Source organism: Chaetodon auriga, chromosome 5, assembly GCF_051107435.1.
Source record: "Chaetodon auriga isolate fChaAug3 chromosome 5, fChaAug3.hap1, whole genome shotgun sequence".
Lineage (NCBI taxonomy): Eukaryota > Metazoa > Chordata > Actinopteri > Chaetodontiformes > Chaetodontidae > Chaetodon > Chaetodon auriga.
The window spans coordinates 20,285,840-20,299,430 of NC_135078.1; positions in this window are offsets into that span (position 1 = coordinate 20,285,840).

Sequence of the window (13,591 nt, forward strand, 5' to 3'; positions counted from 1 at the left end):
CAGATGTATATACATTGTTGGATGAAATTCAGGGAGAAACTGATGTAGTTAAATTTTGTATGAGGCTGTTGCATCATGATCTTTTATGCAAGATTCACAATATTCTCTCTATGCGATGTGATTTCTTTGATTTATTCATGCATTTACATCATTGCATTCATAATTTAGCCAATAAAACCACAGCATTATGGTGCAAAGACTTTCATAATGGTAAATCACATCCTGACAGAACCATACAGTAAGGCATTCTGTCAGTGAAACAATGACAGTATGAAAACAGTATATTTAAAAAACATAGGCTGCTTTAGCCATCAGTGTAACTGCACTGACTGGAAACAGTCGTCACTCACAACAAAACCATCCTTTTTAAGTGCTGCTGAGAAAGCTAGATTAGAACTATATTTTGTTCATGTTAGAGAGGCTGTCTGAATCTAGTCCAAACCTTCCTGCCACAACAGATCAATAGGACTGCAGACTAATTACCATGGGACACTATACAGAATATTACAGGAAACCATCTGGAAAGCGCTGCTCACAGTAATTAAAACAAAAGACATCACAGGTGAGAGGGACCGAAGAGGCGGGGTGTAACGTGACAAAAAAAAAAAAAGGGATATATTAAACCTACCTCCCCTTCTGTTTCAGAACAAAGATATTGATGCTAACCTAACCAATGCTATTGTGGCATTTAGTCTTACATGATTAGCATGTTTTGTAAATTGAGGTATATTATGTCATTTTTATGAAAGATTACTTCCTTTACTCTTCAGTCTAAACAGTTCATACGTTAGCGAGTTAGCATTTGCTTTCTCGGTTGGCTCCATTAACACTGCAACAGATACATAAGGCAGTTAACATTTAATAAAATCTCTTCAAATTCTTGAAGAACCAAATACTAACAGAGCTTTTGGGAAAAACTTGTGGCCCTGTTTCACAAAAAGTTCTTCTCATCCCTGCCTTTATCTCACTTTGTCTTTGGTACGTTATAGGAACAGCATTTCCATTACACCATAACTTCTTTTAATAGAATAAGATCATTTTGGTCTCTGGGAAAAGAAAAGAAAAGAAAAGAAAGATTTTACGAAAGGCTGTCAGATATTTGTAGAGTTGTTTTCTGTTGTCTTCTGTTGAGAGATGTCAGGTCAGATGTTTCCTGAGGTCTCCTTACAGGCCTTTATTCATCTCCCAGTGGAACGTCGGACCTCCCAACCCGCCACAACAATAAACTGGCCCTCGTAAATCACCAAGGATCTCTATTGAATTAGCTCTGCGGCCAGATCAAATCTAGCATAATTGGTTAAATGCATTATGTTGATTAATCGGTTCCGCGAGCTGTAATAAAGTAACAAGCAGCTCATGGAGAGCAGATCATTGTTTTTCTGTTTCTTTCTTTGGTCTTTCATACGGAGAAATCTTCACAAATGACCTGACGAATGAGAGTTAGTGTCTCCCTCCTTCTCTTACTGTCAGTCTCTCATTCACTTCTCATTTTTGATTGTTCTCCCATTCTGTGTCTCAGGCTTCTGGTAAAAGCTCTTTCTACCACCACCCCCTTCTGTCTCATTATCTTTCTCTCCATCTTCTGATGCATAGGCTTTTAGGAATGAAAAACTTTGCAAAGCAACAAAACTGTCCTTTCTAATGAAGAAAATCACATTCTTCTTCTCCCTAATCACAGCCCCTCCATCAGTGAATGCTACTCACATGCCGCCTCTATTTAAAGGAATGCTATTGTACTCTGAATAATGCCATGATTACTGAGCACTTTTTAGAGAAACAGCCACCAACTCTATTATTCCAAAGATGCTCAGTAAATTTGGGCCACAAAGGAGGAAAACTATTTACAACTGTCAAGTACCTCTTCAGCAAAAACCAACTTGTCAGAGACAAAAACCTGTATTTTTCCACTGGTTGTGTACTGTGCAAAGGAGCTGTGCATTGATTGTATGCATTTACACACCATATTATGAGATAAGTCTGCTGACGCTCGATATCATACCTATGCTTCATAGAGTATCAGGGTTGAACCTTGTGCAGAACTTTTGTTCTCGTAAACTGATCGGCTCAACATATACAGTTATGCAGCAAACAAAAGAAAAAGCAACAAAGAACTGCAGGTTAGAGATTTGTTTTGATCTGCAAAGATTTCCAACTGCAATTCACTGGAAGCTGATACGTGGAACTGCTAACTTGAGGCTAGCGACTAGGCGGTCAGTTCTGTTGGAAGGAAGGAATAATAAAAAGAGACGCAGGCAGAAATTAACAGGTTATGTTAAAAGCTGCATGCGATATGTGCTTATTTCTGCTTTGGCAGACCTCCAAGATATCATCAAGATAAACACCACCTTTTCCCCCCGCCCTCCTGTTTTAGGCTAAAATGCTCTATTGAATGAATGCAGACAATGCTCGTCTGAGGCAAAGTTGTGGCAGTGTGAGCATCTGTGACTTTAAGCCTCCAGTGATGCAACTTTTGCTTCTTGGAATGAATGAAAATCAGCCTAAAACTCTGAGGGGCTGGAATACTGCGTTCTGCCCGGCAACATTACTAATGGGAGCAGTTGGGTATCAGCAATTTGGATGCCAGACAGAGCCAAGTGGTTGGTTCACAAGCCAGTAAGGCAAATGCCATAAGTCCTAGCTTACAGCTGCAGATTGCACAGTAAAATTGAATAGATGGTCAGGGATGATATAAAAACATACATACTGTATCATTGTATTGCTTGCACATGGTGAAACCATATAGTTCAGTAAGTAGAGTAGTATTATTGCTATCTAGGTTTAGTTGATTTTGCTTCCACTTTGGACACCCGTGCTTTGAATAAACTGTATGCAACCACAGCACTGTGAGGTGCTTTGGATAAGATCATCAACTGTGATCGTCCACATATGCTGTATGTTAAATTAATATGGAACAGTTCGGTATTCTACTAAATTAATTAACACTTTTCTAAATGTCTTTGAGGCATGAAACATTTTACAGGTCCCTTAGGGTTCTATTAGAAGTCATTGCCACTAACTGTGACAATAACGTGACAATATGCCAAAACTGACAGAATGTACAATCCTCTAATCAAAGGTTTGTGTTGGTATTTACTGTACCTCGATTCTACTGCGATGGTTTCAAGTAATTAAATTCTGTCCAAAGCGAGAAGCAAAACTGGCCTCATCTAGTGCCTGAAAAACTTTGCTGTACCATTCCCATCATGGCACATTAGAATAAATATTTATCTTGTGTATGAAACATGTCCCTTGTCCACAGTGACACTGCACAGTCTGTTCCTCCAGCAATCGTTTAGCAGCCAAGCACCCGGGCCAGTAACCACCATTCATCCAAAATATCAGTGTCTGAACCGACCTGGGGGTGCAGTGCTGTTATTCCAATAAGCGCTGCATGGTTTGATACAACCATAAGAAACAGGCCTATCTCTACACCGCCATCACAGACAGGCCTATCTCTGTCCTCACGCAGTAGTGATGCTATTTGACAGATTATGCTTTTACCAGAGTTCTTTGGCAAGATACCAGAAGTATCTACTCGGTGAATGAAAGCTTTTAACAGAGTATCCTGCTCCACTTTAGACCATATGCAGCTCTTCAGTAAGATCACATCCATGCTGTCCTGTTCGCTGCATTTTCACTTCTTCCACTTATAGCAGATGAATGCAGACATTGCATTCGCTGCAATGGGACAGATCTGGGCCTGGTGCGTCCCCAGTATGAAAGGCTTATCCCATCGTGTGGAAAGCGTCTCTCCACTCCATATTTGATTGCTTTGTAGACTGTTACCGCAGTTAATTTTTACATCACGCCAGATGTTTTTAACACCCCTAAATGCTGCTGATCACATGGGGCTTGAGTTCACACAGCACACTCTAAACTACTCATGCAATGCATCACTTTGTCTTTCATGTATTTTTGTACAGTATCAAAAACAGTGGGTGCTTGAAATGAATTCTCTCTCTCAGTAAAACCTGTGTTTTGAGTATCAGACCCTCACCCCCATGTGAGCTTGAAAGGTGACTGTGAAAAGTTTGCAGCAGCAGTAGTCGGCTTGGATCCACAACAGATCGGTGACCCAGATTCCATATGTGAACATGTCCACTGAAAATTCTCAGACCACTCCTGAAGCATAACCCACTTCTCTGCCGTTCATCCTTATGCTCACAGTATGTTCCCAACATCCAGAATGCCAAATTGTGCCAAAAAAAAAAAAAAGATAAACACACAGCTTCACTTCTCACTAGTGCTTTGCAGTGTTTGCATTTGTCATGAACAATGTTAGTAAATGTAGCTGCCACAAATTATTGGCACATTTCCTCTAAAATCTCAATCAAGAACATGTTGCTTAACGGAGCTAAGACATGAAAGTTTAATGTGTGTGAGAGAGAGAGAAAAATAGAGCATCTTATGTACTCTGTGTACCGCAGCCAGAAAGTGAGTATATGCGCATATGAACACACACTGCTCAATATACAGCAGTATACACAATATCAGTGTGTGTACAGCTTGCATACACTGCTCATACTGCATTTTGACGCACTGTTCCATGAACAGAAACAGAGGAGCATAGAAACACACACACACACACACACACACACACACACACACACACACACACACACACACACACACACCTGTCCATGATTCTTAGTCCAGTCTTAGAGATGATACATGAGCTGTCAATACTCAGTCAATACCTTGTCTTGTTAGCTAAATAAATGTCGCAGTCAGCCAAATGATGACTGTGGTTATGATAAAAGTTTTTCCAATTCATTATGTCTAAAACCACGTTGTCTTTAATTAAATCATATTTTTCATTATTGTTTGCGTTCGTGCTGATTTTGACTGACATTGCTGATTGTTGCTCTTTGAAGTCTTTCTATTTTTGAGGCCTCATTTTCTGTCTCAGTTCTATCAGCTGTTGTTATTCTGCTGGATTGACTGATTACAACACTAACACATTCACACCACAAACAAACTTTTTCTAGTTTCACTTTTGAGACATCATTATCTTTTTTCATTTCCAGCTTGATTCTAAGAGTGAAATTTAGCTTAATTAAGTCACGTTGTGCGTCTGTTGAACTGCAGATTAGCTTTGTATGCGTTACCAGGTGTTAAAAAGTCTTCAGAATTTTACAGCTGTTAAAAGGAATATTCCTCTGACAAACCTGTCATGTTAGTAATTATCCTGTGCATGTTGTAGATGAGTCAAACATCAAATTTCGCTGTCTAGAAATAATGATTTGTGATGGCAGGAAAAATGAGGATAATGTTTTCTGCAGAGTTTCTGTTATCTGGTAATTACGGTTTTTCACTGGAGAAATCAGTTGAAGTCCAGCATACTGAAATTCCTCCAGTCATAATATCCAATGAAAATAATTCCCAAGTTCTATATTAAAATATTCCGGCTCTACACAGCATTACCCCCCCACTGCTTCTCGGATGTCCACCCCTGTTCCACACCTAAATCTGTGAATTAAGGGTTTATTTTGCCCAAACCAGAGTTGGTGGTGATTGTTGGAACAGTGTAAGACAAACCAAGAAGGTTTTGATGAGTTTCCTGTTGACTTTGATTGAAGTGAGTTTTACGATCATAAAGTTACGGCCTCTGTAAATGGAGTCTGGCGGCTTTGACGAGAGGATATAGGTTAAACAAAAAGGATCTTAATCTTACAAAAAAACGGGAACATTTCCATGATGTTGTCAGACACTTAGAATAACAAGCTTTGCCTGTCAGCAGCAAAAACAAACACTTTTAATGGATGTACATTGACAGCGCGCAAACAGAGGGATTGCATTGCAGTCCGTTTGGAGGCCGCCGACTGCACCACTCTCGCTCAATACTGGGCCAATTTCAAAAATTGTGGTCCCTATTAGTCATTTTGACAGAAAAACATGGGAAAACAAGGTCCATAAACACAGACGATATTTGACTGGAATTTCTCCCATTTGTGCGGGACATTAAAATCCTCCAGGACATGTGGACCGGCACCAATTTTTTTCAAATGGAAACCCTTGTTTTCTGAACTGTTTCACGTCTCAAACGAAGACACGTATGGTGGCCCTGAGAGCTCGACACACTGTAATTTCAGAAAGCATGTGCAAACAGACAAAACACCAGCGAATTAAGAAATCACTGACCAATTTCTCACACATGCACCGCATTTATCAAGAATTCAAAGTGATATAAACAAACAAGAAACACGGTGTAAAAACAGAAAACACGACCATGTGCAGAAACGCTGCAAGTGGCACACACAAGTATGGAAACTGTTTCCAGCGGACACTAAAAAGTGATGAACGCAGCCAAACACAGCTGGGACAACGCTTTTTAGTGAGACATTTCGCTCAGGAGTTGGCGGAGATCAAACCAAAGCTAAAAGAAGAGTGAATATTGGCTCTTCATTTGTCAGGTGACCAGAGATAAGACTCCAAACGAATACTGATGTTGCTCTACATCTGTCGGCTTTGTAAATAAGCAACTGTTTCCTAACACGCTCACTATGTCAAATTAAAAAGTGATGTCAGCCTTGTGTTCACAGCTTGTTCCCATTGCCTCCAAGTGGCCCAGAAAAATCAGTCAATGTAGGTTTAACATCACAAATAACGTGCTCTTCTTGCATTCAACATACACATAGAGACTCTTCCTTAATAATGGAGCTGGAATCCAAGATCACCAACTAATGTATCAGAGGTATCAATCCTGATTGATCACACAGGATGCTTATACTGTATTCATCGAGCAACTCTCAACCTAATTAACTCGAATGTCTTTGTACCACAGAATGTACAGTCCCCGCTAACAAACACGCATACAGAGCAAAGGTGAAAGACTTTGAAGTTTACTGTATTCCTTAGTAACCACCAGTTAACCGAGCATCCAACAAAGCAAGAGCATTCCTACCAGCACATCATTAGTTTATAAAATGTTAAAAACTATAGGAATTAAACACGGTGTAATATCACAAAATCAGTGTGAAACTTTGTCCGAGTTGTTACAATTCAATGCTTTCATTATTTTATCAGATTTTTACTGATTCATTTATTTTCCCAAGATGAAAGTCACAACTTGATCAGCATTCATCTCTTCTCTGTCACGAGAGCAGCCAAAAATCACTGGGTGGCGGCACATCAATTCTGGATCCAGAGTGACTGAAATGAAAAATGTTTCAAAAAGAAATGCCATCTGCCAAAAATCACGGTTTAGAAAGTGCATTGTTGTGACACTGATGTAAATTATGTAGCAGCTCGTGTCAGTACTTCTGGCTTCATAATTACCGTCACAAAGGCAGTGTTCATTTACTGTTAATCCTGCAGTCGTCCTCACACATGATTGCACCAGAACATACACATACAAACACATTCACAGATAAAATCCAAGTGCAGCTGGAAGTAGGAAAAAAAAAATATTCTGATTGCTGACAGCAAAAATTAAATAATCAGAGAGAAAGAAAAGAAAATCACATCTCCCACATTGCTTGGATGTGAAATAATGAAATCTACTTGACCTTCAATCTGTTTGGTGCCTTGAAGCCCCTCGTGCCATCTCTGTCCATCAATCTCACATGGAGAGATACAGAAATGGATTAACTTCATATTTCTTTTCAAGTACATGCTGCTTTGTGTTTCCACAGGAACATTATTATCTGCCAATCTGCCTCAAGCTTCACAAAATGACATTATAGTCACTTTTGGACACAATCTCACAACAAGATGCACATAGAATAGGAAACCAGGTCAATCTTTTGCTGGTAGTCCACATACAGCAACACTATATTAAGGTACGCACATTCAACTTTAGCTGCTTATTAGCATGCATATTGGCTCTTTATTCGTCATTATAAGGTACCTATTAATGCCTAATTCTGCATGACCATATTCTACAAATACTAGGCTATTAGCTAAGAGTTTTCCCTCAATAGCATCCTAATTACTGCTTTTTGATAGTAAGTAAGGAAGTAGGTGTACATGAATTGCAAACTTAATGACCTAACCTTGAATAACTCCAGTGCCCAGAAAAGGCATTAATAAGTGCCAACAATGATTAATAAAGACCCAATATGCTCCTAATATGCATGCTAATAAGCAACTTGTTAATAATGAACATGTGCACCTTAATATAAAGTGTTACAGGAAAATAAGGTTTCTCTGCAGAATTGCTTCCTCGTCTCGTCTTCAGACATAACAGTGTTATCCTCTGGTTCAGTCTCATCATTACAGAGGCTGAAAGAGATGCTTTCTCTCCTCTCGAGCTACAGATTCAGCCGACCCGACTTTGCAGATATTTGATGCTTCTTTTTTTTATTGTCCTTTACCCTTGTGCACCTGCCCTTGTTGATTTCTTTACACCTACTCATATTCCGGATCTCTTTCCATTAGACTCTTTCAGACCCTGTGATCTGAAATCAAACAATGTATCCACACTCTCACTAAGGCATCTGCGCTACGCTGACACACGCTCACCTCTCTGCTGTTTATCATTAATTAATATGATTTGTTCTCCCACCTGTTTCCATCATTTCTATTATTCAAACATTCTTTTGAGCATCTCTCAGCAAATAGCGCGCCTGGTGTTTGTTGTTTTGACTCCATGCGTGAACTAAAATGAACTTGGTTTCTCTCTCAAGAGTTCCATCTGTCACCTATCTGACTTGAAAGAGTCTAAAAAGAGCTTTTTATCTGAATGCTGGATGAAAGTCATGTTGAAAAAAGAATCCACATATCCTAAACTTCAAAACCACATGCGCACAGTTCTATTCAAAAAAATTAGACATTTGACTTTTACCAGTCCTTCCAAAATAAAGGACATGTTTGCGTCAGTGAGCAGCGAACTGATGATACGGAAGTTGGTCTTGTTTCTGTGGAGAATTGGGTGAAAAGTTTTCAGGATATTCAAAGCAAACACTAATCAGTATATGTAAATCAGGATACTGTTTTTGTTATTCCTTTCTGCAGCACAACCCTGGTACAATCTGTTTGATAAGAGGTTTTCATAATCACATTGAGATGAATATAGAAGGCTGTGCAAATGAAATCAGACCTCTATTCTTTAACAACAGTCTCCTGATGAGTAAAGACGGACCGAGAGAAGCAGGAGTGACGAATACAATGGGAAAAACAGACCGCTGCTCACGACGTTCATCATACGGTCTGAGAGAGTGAATTACAGCAGGAAGTATGTAAAGTGACAACAAGAGGAGACGTACACACTTCATACGCACATTATTAAAGTAACAGAACATGAAAAACATGACTGGTTTATTAAATCACTTGTTGCCAAGTGAGAAAGAAATGAACTTGTGCTGAAATTGGACAATTTTGATCCTCAGGTCGCAGCTTCTCAAACATGAGGACTTGCTGCATTCAACTGTTCTGTATCTTTTGAAACTGACTATCATTGGGTTTGGGATTACTGGTCAATCAGTAATGGAAATAATTATGGGCTGCAGCCCTACGCACGTGCTGTGCACATCCCGACTGTATTTAGTTTAATAGTTTTGCTCAGCTGCTGCAGAAATTACTTGATAACAAGGCTGTCAGGCATTATGTTCTTCTCACTTCATATTTACCTTATAAATAGCTTGTCCTTAGGGAGACTGTACATTTAGAGGATGCATCTTAGAAAGTGGAGCATAATTCCTCAAAAAATATTAAACCACTCCTGAAAAAAACACGTCAATAGAGTTAACTGAGCTGATGCACAGTAATGCCAAAGGTGTTTAAAAGAACTGAAACAAAAACTACTTTTTCTATCATATGTTCTACAAAACAACATGAAAACTACCCTCATGTGCATGGGTATTAATGTAGTTGTGAGCAGTTGTTAATATTACATTTTACAGTAATGTCCTGACTAATGATGAGAGACAGAGCAGCAGTTTTCATAATCATGCAGATTTGTTTATATGTTGTTTTGCTGCTATCTCAACCTTAAACATACAAACAGAATGTCCCTCCAATGATTCACTACTTTGCATGATTTGCCATTATACAACACTCCTGCTATCTGTTTGAGAATAAGCCCTGATAATGACACCCAGATGAGCGCAGCAAAATGTGGAAATGAAATCAGACATCTATTCTTGAACTACAATGCCCTGATGGGAAAAGACAGGGGAGGAGGACGGGTGGGAGGGAGAGGAGAGAAAGGAAGAGTGTGCACAGGTAAATTAGATTGAAAGGGAGAGAGAAGGCCTGGCAGCAGAATGTGGAAGAAATAGAAATAAATCAAAAGTGTGAAAAAGAAATGATATACTGTGGTAAGATGGAAAAAAGAGAGAAGCAAGGGGAGGCAGCGGGAGAGGGAGGGCGGTGAGGGAGCTCTGAAGAGGAAATCAGCTGCTTTCTAATGGGCGCTGATTACATCTCCTCCTAAATGTCAAGTACATTTCCATTTAAAGTGCCTTGCAGCTTAAAAAGGCATGAAGAGAGGCACACCCAGACCACACACACATGCGCACACACACACATACACTCACATATGTGGGCTTCTACATATAGCCACACTGATGCACGGGCACATACAGTAATGCAAACACATGTAAACAAACAACACAAAACTACACACAGTTTACTCAAAATCTGAATGCAGACTGTGTGTATATGTTTGTAAGTGCATGCGTCATTTCTTTAAACATCCCTGTATGTCCATGAATCATACCAAAGTGACACAGTCGCCGCAGTACACCTTAGGCTCATCAATAAAATCCACACACGCACACACACTTCTTTATCCTTCACTTCAACCCACCCTCAAATCTGCTCTGAACCAATGAGGTGTGTCCTCCCACCGGGGGTTCGGTAATGACTGCCAATCAGGATCACCGTAGCTGTGCCCAACAGCAAAGACCAGGAAGATAGATGAGTGTCCCCGAGGCCCCCGCTGCACTGGAGCGAACAGAGCTTAGGGATGGATTCAATATGTCACAATAACATACACATGCGCCGACACTCCCAGACACACGTGGACAAATCCTGGTGTGTGTGTGGTTGCAAACACAAGAACACATCCCAGCAGTGTCTGCCAATGTGCAAAAAACAGAAGACGCCATACCTTCTCATCTTCTCCCACATATGCACCAAGGCATTCATGAATATGAATAAACACAGAAAGCTGCACAAACACACAAGGTTTTAAATAAAATACAGAGTCTGAGGGGCCAGCTGAGAGTCCAGTTCAATCAATTAATATTCCCTGGAGAGGTTCAGAGAAGTCAGACAGGTCACCAGAGAAATGAAGCTTAGAGGACAACAATGCGTCATTTTACCCACTAAGCTGACAAATTGAGATTTGTAATTCAATTTCACTTTGGTTCAATATGGCAAACTACATAATGCTCAATTAATAAACTTTCAGCCAACAGATTTACACTCTGCCCACTTTATTAGGTACACCTGTTAAATGCAATCAGTGTCGCCCTGGGCCGTATGACAGTACCTGTTTTTTCATGCTTCCCTCTTTCAGGTCCTCCCTGATTGACTGCCATTGACTTGTGCTTCCAAGATGGCACTCTCCCTCCCTCCCTCAAAGTGTGGTACTTTTCAGGCACTCGACTTGGCTTTGTTTGGGTTCACTGTGTTTCCTTGTTTATTATGCCAAATGCAGACTAAGCTCAGCACTAACAGCTTCACAGCATCCAGCACCCACACTTCACCACTGACTGCTGACTTCACACATCACCCTTTAACTTATTTGAAGTTACCCTTGTAATTAATTACTTGCTTAATTAAGTTGTTACTGTGTGGACCTCCATTCTCTGTTATGGCCTGAACAAGGCAGGCATACTAAATCTAACACCACAGCTCAACCATAAACTCTTCCTTTAAAGACAATAAGATGTGATTAAGACAGTCAGGGAGGTATTAATTTAACTGTGTGTTTATTATGGTGGTTGCAGTTTTCAGTGGAGTAGAACTGAACTGTATGATCACGTGTATTGTCTCGCCCACACGTTTGTAGATGAGGTGACCAAAACATTAGTAACACCTCAACATTAATGAAGTCCATGTATCACATTAATGACTTACTGTGTTGTCTATATTCTTACCATACAAAAGAAAGCCTGCAAGGACTGTGTACTTCTATTTTTAAATCATAGCACATCTTAAAAGCAAGAACGAATACTCAGAAGCAACAAGCAGCACACAAACCAAACACAGCACACAGTCAACAGGTGACTGCACAACCAATACAAGCAAACTTGAAGCGTTGGCGGACAGCAGCTATAACGCAACACATGAGCTGCATGTTCAGTACAGCGAAGTTAAATCACAAAACCACAGAGGGCACCAGCAAAGAAACCAGCGAATAAAGACAGAAAGGGACTTACAGATGATGCATCTCACTCAGGTTGTTTGACGTCGAAGTCCTTCTTCCAGTTCTTCGTGAAGAGGTCCATATGAAATCAAAGTGGTCCAAATCCATATAATGTCCAGTTCCACTTAACCCTGCGATGGTCATTTTGCTTCTTTGCCAACAAAAGTTCTTGTTTCCTCTTTTTTGCTGCTAGCTAACTGTGCTAGCTAACTAGTCTTAAACACGGTAGCTAGCCGCTATCCTTGGCAACGCTGGAAAACAAGCTAGCTAGCTGGCTGTAAATTGTTTGTTTCATTAAAATGTTAACTTTCTCTTGTCTGCTTGTGTTATTCCAGAGTATAATTGGCTTCAAAATAAGATCAAGTCATCGTTTCTTTTCCAGTCAAATCAGTTTCGAAACTGTGTGATACTAACGGCATTAAATTATTTACCTCGCCACATATTTTCAATCAACTGACGCCAATTTCACCTGTCGGCAAGGCTGCAACACCGTCTTTGACCACACACATTAGTAAACATTAAGCAGGCGTTACAATCCAGAGAGGCGCTGTTTCCCACATTGGAGTCAACGATCAAAACCGGGGAATACATTTTTTTTTTTTTTTTTAGTAAATTAACGGGTGATTTTGGACAATGAGATCGCTGAACTGCTCTAAAATGTGAATGTGTTGAAAATTGAGCTGTCTTTGACCAAACAATAAATATCAAACATTCAGATCATTTATAGAAAATATTCATCTTAAAATATAAAGTTGAATCTCACATGATAAATGTCTCAGAGCATCAATATGTTTACAGTCATAATCACTTACTGTCTCACAAATGTTAACTGACACTTCATACACATAAGGATGTAGACTGTATGCATGTAAGTTCTGCCACAATGAATTAATGTATCTACTGTTACAACACGTCGCGGTAGTGTTGATAATAATTAAGATAATTATGCCAGTGGAGACATGGCTTATTGTTGTGGTGTCACATCAACATAAGCTAACTTGACACATCTGATGACATAGCCTACTGCAAGAAAGAAAAAAAAAAGAAGAAGAGAAGCCATGCATTAGAAATCCTACTTAAATGGACAGAAAAGCACTTCCAGGGCTATCACTGGCCTTTATGGCAGGCTTGATTATAAAATATACTGTCTTTAATTCGCTGGTTTGAATTCCAGGATGAGTTGTAAAAGTGTGAGTGGGCAAAATGAATGAATTAATCATGTTTCCTTTCCTTTCCTTTCCTTCCTGACTGACTGCTGTGACTAGTGTAGTCCCC